Here is a 21,369-nt window from a genome sequence, read left to right as displayed (position 1 = left end):
ATAGTTTGTACTCTTCTGTGGAAGGCGTCTTTCACTTGACGTTTTTAAGATTCATGGGTGAGGTTTTAAGATTCATTGAGTGTATCGGTAGTTTATTACTTTCTCTGCTGGATAGTGTTTCATTGTGTAAATAAACCACAATTTCTTTATCCATTCTTCTATTGGTGGACATCTCAGCTGTTTCCAATTTGGGGCTATTATGAAAAAAACTACTGTAAGCATTTCTGTACATACCTCTTTGTGAACATATACTTTCATTTCTCTTGGGAAAATACCCAGTTGAATTGTTGGTCCATGGAGTAGGTATATATTTAGTTTTAGAAGAAACTGCCAGGATTTTTTCCAAAGTAATGGTATTACTTTACATTTACATTACATAAAAAAATGGGAAAGTTCTGATTGTTCTACATCCTTACCAACTTGATGTTGTCAGCCTTTTCAATTTTCACCATTCTAAAGGGGGTGCAATGGTATTTCTTTGTGGTTTTTATTTACATTTCTTCAATAACTGTTGATACTTAGTACTTTTTCACTTGCTTATTGGTCATTCATGTATCTTTTTTTTCTGAAGTGACTATTCTAAAAGTTTACCCACAGAAATCTCTTCTGTAGTCCTTTAAATGCTGAGTTGCTACAATACATTTGCCTTAGAAGAGTTACCTATCAGTCAGTATTGAGGGAAGTTTGTTTGTGTAATACCCAGTAGTCAAGGAGAAAGTTATTTATGGTATGTGTTTAAAAATAATTATATAAGATCATAAATATAACAAGTTTTTCTTTTGACTAGGTAAATTAAACTGGTTTTCATTAAAAGTTAATTAATGTACTGTACTTCTGGAGAATAATATAGATATTAGTCAATACATATAATTTATGGATTTTAATTGTAAAAAAAGTGGAAACGCCAGGTCACTTATCATAATGTCCTATTTAAGTATGTTAGACTGTTAATTTATTTCACTTTTCTGCTACTACTGATATAAAAATATTTGAACTTTAAGAAGCAGCATCCACATATTGTTCTGATGAAATACCTTTAGTCTAATTTGCTTCATTCACCAACTAAAAATGTATATAAATAGTGATATTAAGTGAAAATTTAATGTGAAAACCAATTTATAATAAACACCTAGCTGGACATGTTCCTGAATGGGTACATTACACTTCTCATTACAGAGAAAATAAACTAAAAAACAATGTCAAGAAATCCAACTTGTCAGATCAGTAAATGGCCGTCTACTTTCAAGAAGCTGAGGTTACACCCAAAATATGTATTCTCGGACTTCCCTGGTGGCGCGTTGGTTAAGAATCCGCCTGCCAATGCAGGGGACATGGGTTCGAGACTTGGTCCGGGAAGATCCCACATGCCATGGAGCAACTAAGCCCATGTGCCGCAACTACTGAAGCCCGTGTGCCTAGAGCCGGTGCTCTGCAACAAGAGAAGCCACCGCAATGAGAAGCCCGTGCACCGCAACGAGGAGTAGCCCCGCTCGCGGCAACTAGAGAAAGCCCGCGCGCAGTAACAAAGACCCAATGCGGCCAAAAATAAATAAATAAATTTATTTAAAAGAAAACATATTCGGATAATAAGAAACCAGGGCCCCGTCTGTTCATCCTCATGGAACACATAAATAGAGTCTCTGAATTTGGATGGTAAGTGGTCATTGGAGATTTTTATTTTCATAAGTACATTTTTAACCTCGCAAATAAGATAATGTTCACATAATTCAAAGGAATAAAGACCAAAGCAAGGTATTCAGTTCAAACTTTGGTCAGCAACCATTTACCCATGAGCCTTCCCAGACAATAAAATAGTAATTTGTAAAATAATGTATTTCAGCATCAGGTTCCTATATACAAAACAAAAGGCATTTTCACAATCCTCCGGGACAGTCCCTTTTTCTCGTGTTGAACTTACTGTCAACCTGCTTTGAGCTGCAGGCTGTTGGAACAAAATTATTCACTGCAACTCCAAAGGGCTCCCCACTCTACATAATGATACCATTTTACAACTGGCATTTGCTGGGATAAATCTGCCTTGGAACAGCTGACTTTTCAGTCAGTACTGAGGAAAGGTCAGCCCTGCAATCAAAGAGAAGGCTCCTTGCAGTGTAAGATCTGAAGTCTTTTATGAGACTTTTTAATTAATAGCATAACATGTACTGAAAGGCTTAAGCTAAAGCAAAATAGGTTGTTTTTCGGTATGTTTTCATTTGTCGTTCTGTTGGTAGAGGGTAGAGCAGACCTTCTTGATGTTCCCGAGCATGTTAGAGTGAAGTTAGTAGGAGCAGTGCAATGACACAGGCACAGAACAGATAAGTTTTACAGTCTAAAGTTGATAAACTTACAATTAACTTAGGCCACTGTAATGCCATTTTTTTTTTTCTATGTGTATTTAGTGATGATATGTTTGGCCATCAGGTCAACTATGGATCAATGAGAAATTCCATTTCTTAGGTCTCTTTCCCATTATTCTGCACATACTTTGCTCTGGGGACATTGCTAACTGGTTGATCAACCTGTAGGTCAGAGAGAGATAAATGAGGTTATTGTGTAGGGCAGAGTTGAGAAAAACTATGACCCCACCCACCCCCAGGCCAAACCTGGCCTCCCAGCCACATGTGTTTTGTAAATAATGTCCTATTGGAACGTAGCCATACCCATTCATTCACTTATTTTTTGTGGCTTCCTTTGCTCTACAAGAGCAGAGTTGAACAGTTGCAAGAAAGCCCCTCTGGCCCACAACTCTAAAAGATTTACTGTCTAGCCCATTGAAGAAAAAGTTTATTGACTCGGTGTAAAGTGATAACATTACCCTGTTAGCTGGGTTATGTTCCAGTAATGCCTTCCTATGAAGATGTCCAAGAAACTCTCCTCAGAAAGGGAACATTTAAGTAAAAATAAATACACCTGACCTTCGAGCAACGAGGGTTTGAACCGTATGGGTCCACTTACACACAGATATTTTTCAATAGTAATTACTGCAGTGCTGCATGGCCCGTGGTTGGTTGAATCCAACCGTGGTAGATGCAGAGACACTACAGATACAGGAGGGCCAACTATAAGTTATATACAGATTAACTCCTGTGTTGTTCAAGGGTCAACTGTACATTATATCTATTTTGGGGGGACCATTACTTCAGATGCTTCTAGGTTTCCCCAATGTTCTATCTTCCTACCTGCATCAATAAAAATTACACCTTTCCTACACACACAGTTTTCATTGGGATTATGACTGTTAAGAATAAGGACTAAATTCCCAACCTGCCTTACAGATAGATTTGACCAGGTGGCCAACTTTGACCAAAGGACACAAGCTCATGTTATGAATGCAATTTCTGCTAAGTTCAGTACATGCCTTTTTCTTTTCCTTGCATTTTTTCTGCTGGTTGGAACATGGACATTATGGTGAGGCCAGCAACCTTCCTGGACTTTGTTAACAAGGAACACACCATCAGGAAGATGGGGTAGAAATCTGCGAGCTTCTTGGATTCTTAGCAGGGATTGCCATGCCAGCTCTGAACCACTGATCTCAGACTCTTTCTTTCTTTGTTCCTTCCTCCCTCCCTCCCTCTTTCCCTCCCTTCCTTCCTTCCCTTCCTTCCTTCCTTCTTCCTTCCTTCCTTCCATCCTTCCTTCCTTCTTTCTTCTTCTTCTTCTTTTTTTTTTTTAGCATAGCAGGTTGAAACTACATGGATTTAAGTCATTGCTGATTTAAATTTTGAATTCCATGATGCTAAATGAAAATTTACTTTAGTGTGTGTAGCTGGTGCTTATTAAGTCTGCACTTCAGCCTTTCCTTTCTGGCACTTCCTTCCTCTTTCCCCTCCATCTACATGGATACAGCAAGAACATTTATTATTATAAATTGAGATACCCCCTTGACAGAGTTGATTGCACCAAGAGTGGGCAGAAGATCCTAATGAGGACAAACAGTCACTTGTCTGGGAATTGTTTCTACTGGAGAACTAGGAAGCCTCTCATAACCATATTTTCTGATATCTGAACTTGGAATAGGGGTCAGAGAAAGTCTATATGAAAAAAAAAGAGAGTTGTAAAAATGTAATTGGGAGAACACTTATGAAAGGAAAAATCCTGAGAACTTGAAATCCCTGCTTTCATTTCATCTTTCCATTTCTTTCTTCTCGTACCATGATACACACCCATCTTTAGTGGGTAAAGTTACTCATTTACCAATTCAGAATTGAGAAGTGATGTAACTTTCTGTATTGTTTTCCTATACCTAAAATTAAATTCTGTTTTGAGAACCATGCCTGCCAGGTCATAGAAACTTTTTTCTTTTTTAAATTAAATTTAATTAATTTATTTTTTTATACAGCAGGTTCTTACTGGTTTTCTATTTTATACATATTAGTGTATATATGTCAATCCCAATCTCCCAATTCATCCCACCACCACCCCCACCCCCGCTTTCCCCCATTTATGTCCATACATTTGTTCTCTACATCTGTGTCTCTATTTCTGCCTTGCAAACCAGTTCATCTGTACCATTTTTCTAGATTCCACATATATGCATTAATATACGATATTTGTTTTTCTCCTTCTGACTTACTTCACTCTGTATGACAGTCTCTAGGTCTATCCATGTCTCTACAAATGACCCAATTTCATTCCTTTTTATGACTGAGTAATATTCCATTGTATATATGTACAACATCTTCTTTATCCATTGTCTGTCGATGGGCATTTAGGTTGCTTCCATGATCTGGCTATTATAAATTGGGCTGCAGTGAACATTGGGGTGCATGTGTCTTTTGAATTTTGGTTTTCTCTGGTTATAGGCCCAGGAGTGGGATTGCTGGGTCATTTGGTAATTCTACTTTTAGTTTTTTAAGTAACCTCCATACTGTTCTCCAGAGTGGCTGTATCAATTTACACTGCCACCAACAGTGCAAGAGGGTTCCCTTTTCTCCAAACCCGCTCCAGCATTTGTTGTTCGTAGATTTTCTGATGATGGCCATTCTGACTGGTGTGAGGTGATACCTCATTGTGGTTTTGATTAGCATTTCTCTAATGATTAGTGATGTTGAGCATCCTTTCATTGATTTGTTGGCAATCTGTATATCTTTATTGGAGAAATGTCTATTTAGGTCTTCTGCCCCGTTTTGGATTGGGTTGTTTGTTTTTTTGATATTGAGCTACATGAGCTGCTTATATATTTTGTAGATTAATCCTTTGTCAGTTGCTTCATTTGCAAATATTTTCTCCCATTCTGAGGGTTGTCTTTCCATCTTGTTTATGGTTTCCTTTGCTGTGCAAAAGCTTTTAAGTTTCATTTGGTTCCATTTGTTTATTTTTATTTCCAATACTCTAAGAGGTCGATCAAAAAAGATATTGCTGTGATTTATGTCAAAGAGTGTTCTTTCTATGTTTTCCTCTGAGAGTTTTATAGTATCTGGTCTTACATTTAGGTGTCTAATCCATTTTAAGTTTATTTTTGTGTATGGTGTTAGGGAGTGTTCTAATTTCATTCTTTTACATGTAGCTGTCCATTTCCTCCAGCACCACTTGTTAAAGAGGCTGTCTTTTCTCCATTGTATGTCCTTACCTCATTTGTCAAAGATAAGTTGACCATATATGTATGGAATTATCTCTGGGATTTCTATTTGCTTCCATTGATCTATGTTTCTGTTTTTGTGCCAGTAACATACTGTCTTGATTACTGTAGGTTTGTAGTATAGTCTGAAGTCAGGGAGTCTGATTCCTCCGGCTCTGTTTTTCTTTCTCAAGATTGCTTTGGCTATTCGGAGTCTTTTGTATCTCCATACAAATTTTGAGATTTTTTTGTTCTTGTTCCATAAAAAATGCCATTGGTAATTTGATAGGGATTACATTGAATCTGTAATTGCTTTGGGCAATGTAGTCATTTTCACAATATTGATTCTTCCAGTCTAAGAACATGGTATATCTCTCCATCTGTTTGTATCATCTCTGATTTCTTTCATCAGTGTCTTATAGTTTTCTGAGTACAGGTCTTTTACCTCCTGAGGTAGGTTTATTCCTAGGTATTTATTCTTTTTGTTGCAATGGTGAATGGGATTGTTTCATTAATTTCTCTTTCTGAGCTTTCATTGTTAGTGTATAGGAATGCCAGAGATTTCTGTGCATTAATTTTGTATCCTGCAACTTTACCAAAACATTGATTAGCTCTAGTAGTTCTCTGGTGGTATCTTTAGGATCTTCTACATATAGTATCATGTCATCAGCAAACAGTGACAGTTTTACTTCTTCTTTTCGAATTTGTATTCCTTTTATTTCTTTTTCTTCTCTGATTGCCATGGCTAGGACTTCCAAAACTGTGTTGAAAAATAATGGCGAGAGTGGCCATCTTTGTTTTTTTCCTGATCTTAGAGGAAATGCTTTCATTTTTTCACCATTGAAGATGATGTTTGCTGTGGGTTTGTCATATACGTCCTTTATTATGTTGAGGTAAGTTCCCTCTATGCCCATTTTCTAGAGAGTTGTTATCATAAATGCGTGTTGAATTTTGTCAAAAGCTTTTTCTGCATCTATTGAGATGAACATACAGTGTTTATTCTTCAGTTTGTTAATATGGTGTATCACATTGATTGATTTGTATATATTGAAGAATTCTTGCATCCCTGGGATAAACCCCACTTGATCATGGTGTATGATCCTTTTAATGTGCTGTTGGATTCTGTTTGCTAGTGTTTTGTGGAGGATTTTTGCATCTATGTTCATCAGTGATATTGGCCTGTAGTTTTCATTCTTTGTCACATCTTTGTCTGGTTTTGATATCAGGGTGATGGTGGCCTCATAGAATGCGTTTGGGAGTGCTCCTTCCTCTCCAATTTTTGGAAGAGTTTGAGAAGGATAGGTGTTAGCTCGTCGCTAAATGTTTGATAGAATTCACCTGTGAAGCCATCTGATCCTAAACTTCTGTCTGTTGGAAGATTTTTAATCACAGTTTCAATTTCGTTACTTGTGATTGGTCTGTTCATGTTTTCTATTTCTTCCTGGTTCAGTTGGAAAGTTATACCTTTCTACGAATTTGTTCATTTCTTCCAGGTTGTCCATTTTATTGGCATAGAGTTGCTTGTAGTAGTGTCTTATGATGCTTTGTATTTCTGCAGTGTCCATTGTAACTTCTCCTTTTTCATTTCTAATTTTATTAATTTGAGTCCTCTCCCTCTTTTTCTTGATGAGTCTGGCTAAAGGTTTATCAATTTTGTTTATCTTCTCAGAGAACCAGCTTTTAGTTTTATTGGTCTTTGCTATTGTTTTCTTTGTTTCTATTTCATTTATTTCTGCTTTGATCGTTATTTCTTTCCTTCTGTTAACTTTGGGTTTTTTTTTTCTTCTTTCTCTAATTGCTTTAGGTGTAAGGTTAGGTTGTTTATTTGAGATGTTTCTTGTTTCTTGAGGTAGGATTGTATTGCTACAAACTTCCCTCTTAGAACTGCTTTTGCTGCATTCCATAGGTTCTGGATCATCGTGTTTTGTTGTCATTTGTCTCCAGGTATTTTTTGATTTCCTCTTTGATTTCTTCAGTGATGTCTTGGTTATTTAGTAACATATTGTTTAGCCTCCATGTGTTTTTGTTTTTTACGTTTCTTTTCTCCTGTATTTATTTCTAATCTCATAGTGTTGTGGTCAGAAAAGATGCTTGATATGATTTCAATTTTCTTAAATTTACCAAGGCTTGATTTGTGACCGGAGATGTGATCTATCCTGGAGAATGTGCCGTGTGCACTTGAGAAGAAAGTGTATTCTGCTGTTTTCGGAGGAATGTCCTATAAATATCAGTTAAATCTACCTGGTGTATTGTGTCATTTAAAGCTTATGTTTCCTTATTAATTTTCTGAGTGGATGATCTGTCCATTGGTGTGAGATGTTAAAGTCCCCCACTATTATTGTGTTACTGTCAATTTCCTCATTTTTAGCTGTTAGCATTTCCCTTATGTATTGAGGTGCTTTTATGTTGGGTGCATATATATTTATAATTGTTATATCTTCTTCTTGGATTGATCCCTTGATCATTATGTAGTGTCTTTCCTTGTCCCTTGTAACATTCTTTATTTTAAAGTCTATTTTATCTGATATGAGTATTGCTACTCCAGCTTTCTTTTGTTTTCCATTTGCATGGACTATCTTTTTCCATCCCCTCACTTTCAGTCTGTATGTGTCCCTAGGTCTGAAGTGGGTCTCTTGTAGACAGCATATATATGGGTCTTATTTTTGTATCCATTCAGTGAGACTGTTTTTTGGTAGAAGCATTTAATCTATTCACGTTTAAGGTAATTATCGATATGTATGTTCCTATTACCATTTTCTTAATTGTTTTGGGTTTGTTTTTGTAGGTCCTTTTCTTCTTTTGTGTCTCCCACTTAGAGAAGTTCCTTTAGCTTTTGTTGTAGAACTGGTTTGGTAATGCTGAATTCTCTTAGCTTTTGCTTGTCTGTAAAGCTATAGATTTCTCTGTCGAGTCTGAATGAGATCCTTGCCAGGTAGAGTAATCTTGGTTGCAGGTTCTTCCCTTTCATCACTTTAAATATATCATGCCACTCTCTTCTGGCTTATAGAGTTTCTGCTGAGAAATAAGCTGTTAATCATATGGAAGTTCCCTTGTATATAAATAATATTTTTTAAATAATATTTTTATATAATATATTTAAATAATATTTTTAAATAATATTTTTACCTTGTTGCTTTTAATAATTTTTCTTTGTCTTTAATTTTTGTCAGTTTGATTACTGTGTGTCTCAGCATGTTTCTCCTTGTGTTTATCCTGCCTCGGACTCTGCGTTTCCTGGACTTGGGTTGCTATTTGTTGTTCCTATTACCATTTTCTTAATTGTTTTGGGTTTGTTTTTGTAGGTCCTTTTCTTCTTTTGTGTCTCCCACTTAGAGAAGTTCCTTTAGCTTTTGTTGTAGAACTGGTTTGGTAATGCTGAATTCTCTTAGCTTTTGCTTGTCTGTAAAGCTATAGATTTCTCTGTCGAGTCTGAATGAGATCCTTGCCAGGTAGAGTAATCTTGGTTGCAGGTTCTTCCCTTTCATCACTTTAAATATATCATGCCACTCTCTTCTGGCTTATAGAGTTTCTGCTGAGAAATAAGCTGTTAATCATATGGAAGTTCCCTTGTATATAAATAATATTTTTTAAATAATATTTTTATATAATATATTTAAATAATATTTTTAAATAATATTTTTACCTTGTTGCTTTTAATAATTTTTCTTTGTCTTTAATTTTTGTCAGTTTGATTACTGTGTGTCTCAGCATGTTTCTCCTTGTGTTTATCCTGCCTCGGACTCTGCGTTTCCTGGACTTGGGTTGCTATTTGCTTTCCCATGTTAGGGAAGTTTTCGACTGTAATGTCTTCAAATATTTTCTCAGGTACTTTCTCTCTCTCTTCTCCTTCAGGAACCCCTATAATGCAAATGTTGTTGCATTTAATGCTGTCCCAGAGGTCTCTTAGGCTGTCTTCATTTCTTTTTTCTTTATTCTGTTCCACGGCAGTGAATTCCACCATTCTGTCTTCCAGTTCACTTATCCATTCTTCTGCCTCAGTTATTCTGCTATTGATTCTTTCTAGTGTAGTTTTCATTTCAGTTATTGTATTTTTCATCTCTGTTTCTTTGTTCTTTAATTCTTCTAAGTGTTCTTTAATTCTTCTACGTCTATGTCAATCGTTTCTTGCATATTCTCGATCTTTGCCTCCATTCTTTTTCTGAGGTTCTGGATCATCTTCACTATCATCATTCTGAATTGTTTTTCTGAAAGGTTGCCTATCTCCACTTCATTTAGTTGTTGCTCTGGGGTTTTATCTTATTCCTCGTCTGGTATATAGTCCTCTGCCTTTTCATTTTATCTGTCTTTCTGTGAATGTAGTTTTTGTTCCACAGGCTGCAGGATTGTAGTTCTTGCTTCTGCTGTCTGCCCTCTGGTAGATGAGGCTATCTAAGAGGCTTATTTAAGCTTCCTGATAGGAGGGACTGGTGGTGGGTAGAACTGGGTGTTGCTCTGGTGGGCAGAGCTCAGTAAAACTTTAATCCACTTGTCTGCTTATGGGTGGGGCTGAGTTCCCTCTCTGTTGGTTGTTTGGCCTGAGGTGACCCAGCACTGGAGCCTGCAGGCTCTTTGGTGGAGCTAATGGTGGACTCTGGGAGGGCTCACACCAAGAAGTACTTTCCAGAACTTCTGCTGCCAGTATACTTGTCCCCACAGTAAGCCACAGTCACCCCCCCCCCACCTCTGCAGGAGACCCTCCAACACTAGCAGGTAGGTCTGGTTCAGTCTCCTATGGGGTCACTGCTCCTTGCCCTGGGTCCTGATGCGCACACCACTCTGTGTGCCCTTCAAGAGTGGAGTCTCTGTTTCCCCCAGTCCTGTCGAAGTCCTGTAATCAAATCCTGCTAGCCTTCAAAGTCTGATTCTCTGGGAATTCCTCCTTCCATTGCCAGACCCCCAGGTTGGGAAGCCTGACGTGAGGCTCAGAACCTTCACTCCAGTGGGAACCTTCACTCCAGTTATTCTATGGTCTAAGTGTTCTCCAGTCTGTGAGTCACCCACCCAGCAGTGATGGGATTTGACTCTGTTGTGATTGCGCCCCTCCTACCTTCGCATTGCGGCTTCTCCTTTGTCTTTGGATGTGGGGTATCTTTTTTGGTGAGTTCCAGTGTCTTCCTGTCAGTGATTGTTCAGCAGTTAGTTGTGATTCCGGGGCTCTCACAAGAGGGAGTGAGCACACGTTCTTCTACTCTGCCATCTTGAACCAATTTCTGCAGGTCATAGAAACTTAATTTCAAGCAATTCAAGGTTTCCCAATTCTTTTTGTCTGGAGTTGCATCTCACTTCCTGGAGTTTTCTGTAAAGTGTTGGAGACGGTTTCTCAGTCAGTGCCTTGGTCCACATTGAAATATGCCTACACAGCATCATTCTTAAATTTAATGGTTTGTGGTATCAATTGCCCCGTATTCCCTTTGTAGCAGATTGTATATCCATCATCATTGAGTTGAATGAAACCCATCATAGTGTTGTTTTTTACTCCAAAATGTTTTCTTGGGATAACCAGCATTATACATTTTCTAACCCAGTGATTCTTACATTTAGATGGGCATGTGAATCACTCATTATCTTGCTAAAGTGCAAAATCTGATTCAGTAATTATGGGGTGGGGTTGAGTTCCTGCATTTCTCACAAGCTGCCCCATGATATTCATTCTGATGGTCCTTGGCCCACAATTGGAATAGCAATGTTTTAACACATGTAAAAATGAAACATCTCTGTTTTATACCTCATTATATACATCTTAGGCTTCTTAATGAATGCATCTCAGTTCCTCAAAATAAGCCATTCAATATATATATTTTTATAACTTTTGTGTTCGTTTTTGTCACTACAAAGTGAAAGCATCTATAGTTTAAGTAATGTACTTTTTTAATCTTCTTACTTACCATGCTGTATGATGTCTTTTGGCAGACAGTAAAATATTGTACTGAGTCAAGGTGAATATATTCAAGTATAGGTTCTACTGTACTCAAAATATGTCCTTGAGTCAAATTCACTTCTTGAGTTTATTTTCTAGTTACTGGGGGTGACATTTGCCCCACTTATTCCCACAATGTTGTGAGGTTGTGAAGGGGAATAGTAGGCACGAGAACACGCTTTCAGAAAAAGTGCCATTGAACCTTACCTTTCTACTTGATGCTCTTTGGCAACTGGCAGCTGTACCTTTCCAGCTGTTTTCACTGCTCCTACTGTGACCCCAGAGTGTTGGAAATCTTGCTCGTGAAAATACTGAATTACATCTTCCTTTATGACTTCACAGTCACTGCCAATGTCTTATTTAGATGGGCTCTGGTTTGTGTAAACAGTCCAATAAATAGTTTGTTCTGAATCTTTCCCCTGGGAAGTTTCCTTAAAACTGCAGCCTAACATCTCATTTCAAAGGGAGCAAGGAGGGGGTCGAGTCAAGATGGCAGACTAGGAGGATGCAGAACTCACATCTCCACACAGCGAGGGCACCTACCAGACACCAGTGAGGGACCACGGATACCTAAAGGGACGGGAGGAACCCCCAGTGACTGGGTAGGACATGGGGGGGAATGAGGGGGGAGAAGTGGAGGCAGGATGGGACCTGTGCCCCTGAAGGTTGGCTGGGGGAGAGGAAGGGATCCCACACCTGGAGGAGGAAAGGGGGGGACCATTGGGAGGGCAGAGGATCAAAAGGGAGGGTGGCCAGTGTTTCCCATGCCCACTTGGGCCCCTGGGAGCCTGCTGAGATCCTGGGCCTGATCTTCTGCCCACTGAGACCCCTCCAGCCATGCCTGTCCTGAAGGAGTGAGAGGGAGGGGAGGGAGAGGACAACTAAAGGCCAGACCTACGAGACTGGCACCCCTGAGGGGCGGCTGGTGGAGGGGAGGAGTTCCTACACCCAGAGAGACCCACCCACAGTTAGAGGCCCACCAGCAATGGGGAGACCCTGAGGGGTGGCAGAGGAATGGAAGGGAACATGGCCAGCTCTTTCCCTGCCCACTTGGGCACCAGGGAGCCTGTTGGGATCCCGGGCCTAATCCTCTGCCCTCGGAGCCTCCTTGCTGCTGCAGAGAGCCCAAGCACTGCCCCTCCACCCCCACCCAGGGCCCTACTTTTACACGTGGCACTTGGGGGCCCCCTCTGAGACCCCTACAAACCATGCTGGGCCTAACCCACACCCACACACCCGAATAGCCAAAGCAATCTTGAGAAAGAATAACGGATCTGGAGGAATCAGGCTCCCGGACTTCAGACTATACTACAAAGCCACAGTAATCAAGACAGTATGGTACTGGCACAAAAACAGAAATATAGATCAATGGAACAGGATAGAAAGCCCAGAGATAAACCCACACACATATGGTCACCTTATCTTTGATAAAGGAGGCAAGAATATATGATGAAGAAAAGACAGCCTCTTCAATAAGCGGTGCTGGGAAAACTGGACAGCTACATGTAAAAAAATGAAATTAGAACACTCCCTAACACCATACACAAAAATAAACTCAAAATGGATTAAAGACCTAAATGTGAGGTGAGACACTATCAAACTCTTAGAGGAAAACATAGGCAGAACACTCTATGACATAAATCACAGCAAGATCCTTTTTGACCCACCTTCTAGAGAAATAGAAATAAAAACAAAAATCAACAAATGGGACCTAATGAAACTAAAAAGCTTTTGCACAGCAAAGGAAACCATAAACAAGACAAAAAGGCAACCCTCAGAATGGGAGAAAATATTTGCAAACGAAGCAACTGACAAAGGATTAACTCCAAAATATACAAGCAGCTCATGCAGCTCAATATCAAAAAAACAAACAACCCAATCCAAAAATGGGCAGAAGACCTAAATAGACATTTCTCCAAAGAAGACATACAGGTGGCCAACAAATAGATGAAAAGATGCTCAACATCACTAATCATTAGAAAAATGCAAATCAAAACCACAATGAGGTATCACTTCACACCAGTCAGAATGGCCATCTTGAAAAAATCTAGAAACAATAAATGCTGGAGAGGGTGCGGAGAAAAGGGAACCCTCTTGCACTGTTGGTGGGAATGTAAATTGATACAGCCACTATGGAGAACAGTATGGAGGTTCCTTGAAAAACTAAAAATAGAACTACGGTATGACCCAGCAATCCCACTCCTGGGCATATACCCAGAGAAAACCATAGTTCCAGAAGAGTCATGTATGACAATGTTCATTGCAGCACTATTTATAATAGCCGGGACATGGAAGCAACCTAAATATCTATCAATGTATGAATGGATGAAGATGATGTATCACATACATACAATGGAATATTACTCAGCCATAAAAAAGGAATGAAATTGAGTTATTTGTAGTGATGTGGATGGACCTAGAGGATGTCATACAGAGTGAAGTAAGTCAGAAGAGAAAAACAAATACCGTATGCTGATACATATATATGGAAACTAAAAAAGCAGTACTGATGAACCTAGTGGGTGGGCAGGAATAAAGATGCAAATGTAAAGAACGGACTTATGGACACAGTGGGGTAAGGGGAAGCTGGGACGAAGTGAGACAGTAACATTGACATATATACACTACCAAATGTAAAATGGATGGCTAGTGGGGATCTGCTGCATAGCACAGGGAGATCAGCTTAGTGCCTTATGACCACCTAGAGGGGTGGGATAGGGAGGGTGGGTGGGAGGCTCAAGAGGGAGGAGGTATGGGGATATATGTATACATGTAGCTGATTCACTTTGTTGTACAGCACAAACTGACACAACATTGTGAAGCAATTATACTCCAATAAAGATGTGAAAAAAAGGGGGGGCAAGGAAAACATAAGCTACTGAAGGGCACTGCATTATTTTTTTAATGTACAACTTAAAAACATTGCATCTGGTTTGTATAGAAACACATCTGTCTGTGCAACTGTCACAGTGGGTCATGCTCTTTACATGTGGAAGTGGTCACACATAGGATCCATGTGGCTCTGCTTGGTATTTCTAGGGATTGGAAACCATAGCCATGAATGCTCTTCCTTGTATAATACCTACCTTTTGATGCTAAAGATTCTATATTAAATTAAAGCAAAAGTAGGTTTGTATATCCTTATTTCCAAGTCAGTTATTGCTGCTGAAGTCTGGTAAACCAGTTATAAAGCCAGGCCAAGCAGATAAATAATCAAAGCAATAACAAACATGCAGGTATTTTCTCCTCTGCCTGCCACATCAGAGAGTAGCACAGTAAAAGCCCTTCTGATTGTTTGGTTTCAGTTTTAAAAAGGTGCAGCTTTCTCAGCCCCTTTAGAAGACAGAGATGAGAAAATGTCATCTGACCCAGAAAGTAGAGTTACAGCTACATTGTTTGATCAAGAATTAAGAAGGAGGCCTCTGGGGTGGTGTTCAGTAGCCAAGACAACAGTCTTTTTCAGCACTCAATGCCCTACAGCTGCAGTCAGCAGTGCCTTGGGCAAGGCGAAACATCTGGCATTCTTCTTCTACTGCTGCTGCTGGCACTTCGCTGGCAGCCACAGGATCCTTCCTTCCTAGCCTGGGGAAGTCACAAATTCACCAGGATTCACAAAAGATTTTTTAGAGGTTTTCATCAATTTCTTGAATTATGCACCCATGCCACTGACTGTTTTATTGTTCTCAAATATGATCTATGAAGGTAGATTTAGATTTTACACTACCCATTGTTATATGAGTTCCCTGCCATTCTTAATTTGCTCATTCATTTATTCAAGGAATATTCATTGAGAGCCAATATTCCTACATTTATTGATAGCGATGTATAGATGCAGAAGATACAAAGATAAAGTAGACAAGATGCCCTCCCAGAGGAGCAGTGCCGTCATACCTACATTTCCACGGGGAGCTCAGACACCCCGCCCTCCAATGTGGTGACAAGGCTGACCACTTTTTTTGTCTGAATAGGCATAAACTTTTTGTGAGTACTCCATTTGAGGCCTAGTTTACATCTAGTCTCTCAAATTCTGCAGGCACATCGGCTCATTCAAGCCTTTGTCCATATTTTTTAAAGATACTTTCAACCCTTTCTCTAATATCTAGGAACTCTGGGGACCCTGCAGTGCAGGAGTGCTTGTGCATCAAGACGCAGGGGCCTTCAGAACAGGAATGTCAGATCTAGATCAAGGGTGCCTCTATTCTCTACTCCTTTGTCCACGGTAGACATTGGTGAGAGTTTAGCATACACTTCCTCACTGAACTTCAGCACTGCCTTTGACCTATTCTCAACATACTGGTCCAGGTGGCCAAATAAATTAGTACTGACCCAGGAGATGAAATCTATGTGTCATCCTTGCTTGGAATCCCTTAGGTCTTCTCCTACTCCTTGGATGGTCCCATTGATCTGCATCCATAACTGAGTATTCACAGCACCCACAGATGCAAAGCCGCATAAAATCGCTCAAATCTTATCCATTTGGATCCCAGAAGGCACCGTTGTCATCAGTATCTGATGACTTCATTGTACGATAAATCCAGTCTCTGTGAACTCCATGCGTAGCCACAAGTTCCACAACCTCAAGTCCTTTTAAACCTTGGTCTTATACTCACACTCAAGAATCCCCAGCCTTTATTACTCGCAGTACCCTAGCTGGCCAAACAAATCACACCAAGTTAGTTGAATTATTGTTAGCATCACAGTTTGATACAGGTTGGTGGGATGTGTTGGAGGGGAGGGCCTCTACTCCATAAAAGCATTCAGGCACCCAAGCCTTTCAACCAAAGAGCGTTGTTATCTTCCAGGGTCTCAGAGTCATCTACCAGATCTCCTCCATTGAGCCAGTGAGGAAAGAGAAGGGAGGTGGGGAATCACACATAGTATTTTTTAGGGTTATGGCCCTGGAAGTGACATGCATCATTTCCACCACATTCCACTCACTTAACTGCATGGGACACTAAGAAATAATGCCTAATAATTCGACTAAACTAGACAGGCTATTCTAGGTGACAAATAATTCCACAGATTCTTGACATAAAAGAAGTTAATTTACCATTTGCAGAAATTCTAACACGTAGGAACGGCCTAAAAACAGTTGGGCAACCCTCTACGACAGTTTGCCTCCATGCAGTGACTGAGGATCCAGAATGCTTTCATCTTGTGGATCTACATCATGGTCTCCATGGTTACTTCCAAAGGGAAAGAAAAAATGTAAAGATACACCAGGTTTAAATGCCTCAAACTGAGAAGCAACACACCTCACTCTGCCCACATTTTTTGCCTAAAAATCGTCATGTGACCTTACCTAACTGCAGAGGGGTCTGGAAGGAAGTCTTCATGTGCCCAGGAAGGAGAGGAGTACATGGTGGTCACTAGCTACTCTGCCACATGTAGACTAAATGTGTCCTTAGGAGGAGATGGAGAGAGAATGTGGTAAACACAGCATTGCCTCAGCCACAAGGCATCTCTTTCCCTCTCCTCTCATAATGTCCTAGAAGACCTTGAGCCTATAAAAAAAAGAAAAATATACATATAATTTTAATAAATGCCAAGTGCTAACTGGAAAGTAATTAGGATGTAACTTTTTAAAGAAACTGATATTATGTGATTTTTCAAAAAGTGACTATTTTTAAGCATATTCTGGTTTCAGAGTTTGCAGTTTGAAGGTATGCATAAGAGAGAAATTTCTTGGTCAAAAATGAGATAAACCTAATTTGAACAGTCATGAGCCAACAAAGGGATTTTACTCGCTCGCATAGTTGAAAGCTCTTGGCATGGCTGGATCCAGGTGCATAAATGATATTGTCATGAATCTGTGCCTTACCCTCTTCCAGCCCTGTTTTCCACTTGCAGGATTCACTCTCAAACAGGCTGTCGTTAAGTTGTGGCAAGACAGCTACCAGCAGCTCCAGGCAGCCCCTGGGAAGAGAGAGTGTGTCTCCCTCAGTGATTATAACAAATGTTGGGGAGATGATGCTCACCGAACTGCATTGGGGGAGCTGTCCTTTCATTTAACGGATAATAGATAATAGAATAGACATAGATAATAGAATTGGCTGGGTTTGAAATCAAGTGTTATATCATCCCCATCTAAGCTGCAAAATAGAGATGGGAGGTGAGTAGTTTCCCAAAGGAAAACCTGATTGTTGTTACCAGAAAACAGAACCAAAAATACCCACACAGTGTTCCACTGTATGACAAAAATAGGAGGGATTGCCTTGCTGCCTAATTAGGGGCTTGTGGTGACTTTCCCCCCTCAAAAAAGTCACTGTGGCCCAGAGTCTAATCATCAGATTTGCAGATCTAAAGACCTCATTTGTTGTCACTGCAAGAGACATTTGGTCTCTGGGATAATGGGTGGTGCCAACCCACCTCGTAGGGACTGATCCATAAACTAGAACTCTGGCTTGTTCATGTCCCTAAGAAATATAACTTCTTAGTGGACCAGAAAAATTTCAGCTACACTGACCAGCTACACTGACCAGCTCCTTATACATTAGTTGAGCATGAAATCAGACTCGGAAAATTAGTTATATAAGGACATGCTGTGACATACAACTGTTATTGCCCAATAAACACATTCCAGGACATACCTGCGTGGAATGCTGTCATTCAAATAGGCTCATCTACACACTCCTCTCCACACCCACCTGGGTGACTATTGCTAAATTTTGCCCTCTGACGTTGTAATTCCTATCACTGTATTTTCACAAGGACTATTTCCTTTCATTGACACCTTATTTAACTGAATTGTCTTCATTTGCTTTTTGATTAGGTAACAGTCCAATAATAAATACTATATATTTAATAAGGCAAAGTGTCAGAAATCTCAGCTTCTGTATTGATTGCAAGTGTTTAAATAGCCACTTATGAGAATTTTCTCTCGAATTTCCAAGCATTGTAATTGGTTAAGCTCTTTAAAATCAACATAGTAAGCAGAAAATACTTCCTGGATTTTTCACGTTATCTGAGTCTTGCCTTTCTTCCTGGAATTGTCCAAACCACGTTGATGAAGTTTGTCAATTGAGAATTTTCTCTTTTTATATTGAAACAAGTTCAAAATGAGGTTATAAAACATGATCATTATTTTGATACCATTTCAAACTTACATCAGGTCTCAGGAATAGTACAAGCAACTTCCCTTTATCCTTTTCCCACATTCATCAATTGTTTATATTTTGCCCCACTAGCTTTATCGTTTTCTCTCTACAGGGTAAGTTGAAAAGAAAACATTGTGCCCTTTTCCCTAGATTCCATAGAGTTCATGTCCTAAAAACAAGGACCTTTCTTCCATAGCTGTAGTACAATGATTGAAATCAGAAAATTTAACTGTGGAACAATGCTATTATGTAATCAACAGTTCGTTTAATTTTTTGAAATTGCTCCAATGATGTTATTTTTGAGCTATTTTCTCACTAGCTCAGGTTATATCCAGTATCATGCATTGGATTTAGTCATCTCTTCTTTTTGGAATTCCTTATCTCTGAATGGTTGCATTGCCTTTTTCTGTCATTTCTGACGTTGAGCTTCTTGAAGAGTATAAATCTAGTTATTTTGTAGAATCTCGCTCAATTTGGGTTTTTTTCTGACTTTTTTGCATAATTAGATTCAAGTTGTATACTTTTTGTGCATCTTGTTCTGTCTTCTTTACTGCATCATGTTAGGATGGCCATGATATTGGTTTGTCCCAACTTTGATGGCAATTTTGATCACTACCTTAAGATGGTGTCAAGGTTAAGATGGTGTCCATCAGATTTCTCCATTGTAAAGTTAATTTCCTTTCTGTTTGTAGTTAAATAATTTGGGGAGAAGGTTTTTTTGAGATTGTGTACAAATCCTGTTTCTAATATCTGCTTCCTCTTTCACACCTCCCAATAACTTGTGTCAAGTAAGTACACGTATTCTTAGTCCATTTGACATGTGAGTGAATGGAAGCAAACGGGTTAAAGGAATTGTCCTAACACATGCTAGATATGGGGTTAGAACCCAGTTTTTGTATTCCTTTATGTGACATTTCTCCCACTTACTTTTCATACAAAATCTTGGTCACCTGCTCTGCTGCTTTAGCACATAGCGTCTTATATTTGGAACAACTTTGGAGGGTCAGTTAAACCTGGGACGGAGCTTGACTGTCACTTGTGGGCTTTGTAATCTTTGTAAAGTTTTATAAAATTCTGAATCTCAGCTTCTTCTCCATAAAAAGAGATAATATTACTCAACTTTCAATGTTGTTTTGGGATTAAATGAGACTATATTTTTCTCATGCACTAACATAACATCTATAATACAGTAAGTGGTTAATAAATGTGGATCCTTTCTCCTCTTGATTCCTTCAGGTTTTTTTTCTCTTCTTGGTTTTTAAATGAATAACATTTGCTAGGCTCTGTTTATATTCTGGGGATGTAACCATGAGAAAACTTAGTTTTTGCTGAAGCAGAAAGAGAGAGAACGTTCACTGACAAAGTGAAGCTGTGGGTCTTGTAGGTATGGGGGAGAAGAGAGTTCTTGGTAGAAGAAACAACAAGATCGAAGGACCTGGATAGTCGTATTCTTGACATCTTTGAGGAAGAATAAGGAAGTCAGTATGGCTGGAGCAGAATAAGTGTGCTGAGAATGAGAAGGATAAGATCAAAGAGGTGGTTGGGGCCAGATTGTGTAGGTCAACATCAGAGCTGGAGATTTATTCTTAGGGAGATGAAAGACACTGTAGGATTTGAGGCAGAAAAGTGATATTTTCCTTCTCTTATTTTAAATGAATCACGGTTGTGTGTTGAACTGTGTCACCCAATAAGATATGTTCAAGTCCTAATCCCCAGTGTTTGGAAGTAAGGTCTTTGTAGATGTAATCACGTTAAAATAAGATCATCCTAGATTAAAGTGGGACCTAATCTAGTATAACTGCTATCCTTTTAAGAAGAGGGAAATCTGAATGCAGAGATGAAGACCATGTGAAGAATGAGGCAGGGATTGGAATGATGCATCTACAGGCCAAGGAACACCAAGAATTGCTGGTAACTACTAGAAGCTGAAAGAGCAAGGAAGGATTCTTGCTTAGAGCCTTCAGAGGGACTGTAGCCCTGCCAAAACCTTAATTTGGGACTTATAGACTCCATAACTGTGAGAAAACACATTTCCTTTGTTTTAAGCCACCTAGTTTGTGGTAATTTGTCATAGCAGCACATGTTATGGAAGATTATAGAGGACAGGTGTGGAAGCAGGGGGCTATTACATTGTCTGTATGAAAGACAAGGGTGACATGAACTAAGGCAGTAGAGATGGAGATGCAAGATATGGCCAGACTCTGGTTATGTTTTGTAGGTAGATAAACTAACTGTACTTGGCATTGGATTGGGTGGCCCAAGCCAGGAACACTTTCCAGTGAAAGGAAGTGCTACTAATAATAACACAGGGACAACAGGGAGAATCTAGGGTGTATGATTATTGAACTGATGAACTGAATGTAAAAATGTGAAAGAGAAGAGTCAAGAATGACTCTTAAGATTTGACCTGAAGTCCGGGATGAATAGAGTTAACCATTTATGAGATGAGGAAGACCACAGAAGGAGTGGTATGGAGAAGGAAATCATAAATTCAGTTTGAGATCTGTTAAAATTTGAGATATCTATTAGACAGCACAAGTGGAGAACTGAGTAGGCAGTTAGATGAAGGAGCCTGGTGTCCAAAGGGAAAAGTTCAGTGTAGATATATAAGTTGGGTTGTTAATAATGATATTTAAAGCCATGAAACTGTAGGAGATCTAAAAACCTAGAGAATGAATGATAGAGAAGGTAATGAGTCCTCCATATTTTCCTGGTAATTATTAGACTGCCAAAGACAATAGGAGGTGCTTCTGTTTGTATCTGTTGATTGTTTGAAGGTGAAAACGTAATAAATTTTG

The sequence above is a fragment of the Neophocaena asiaeorientalis genome, unplaced genomic scaffold, assembly GCF_003031525.2.
Source record: "Neophocaena asiaeorientalis asiaeorientalis breed wild unplaced genomic scaffold, Neophocaena_asiaeorientalis_V1.1 scaffold606, whole genome shotgun sequence".
Taxonomy (NCBI): domain Eukaryota; kingdom Metazoa; phylum Chordata; class Mammalia; order Artiodactyla; family Phocoenidae; genus Neophocaena; species Neophocaena asiaeorientalis.
This window is presented reverse-complemented; position numbering follows the sequence as displayed.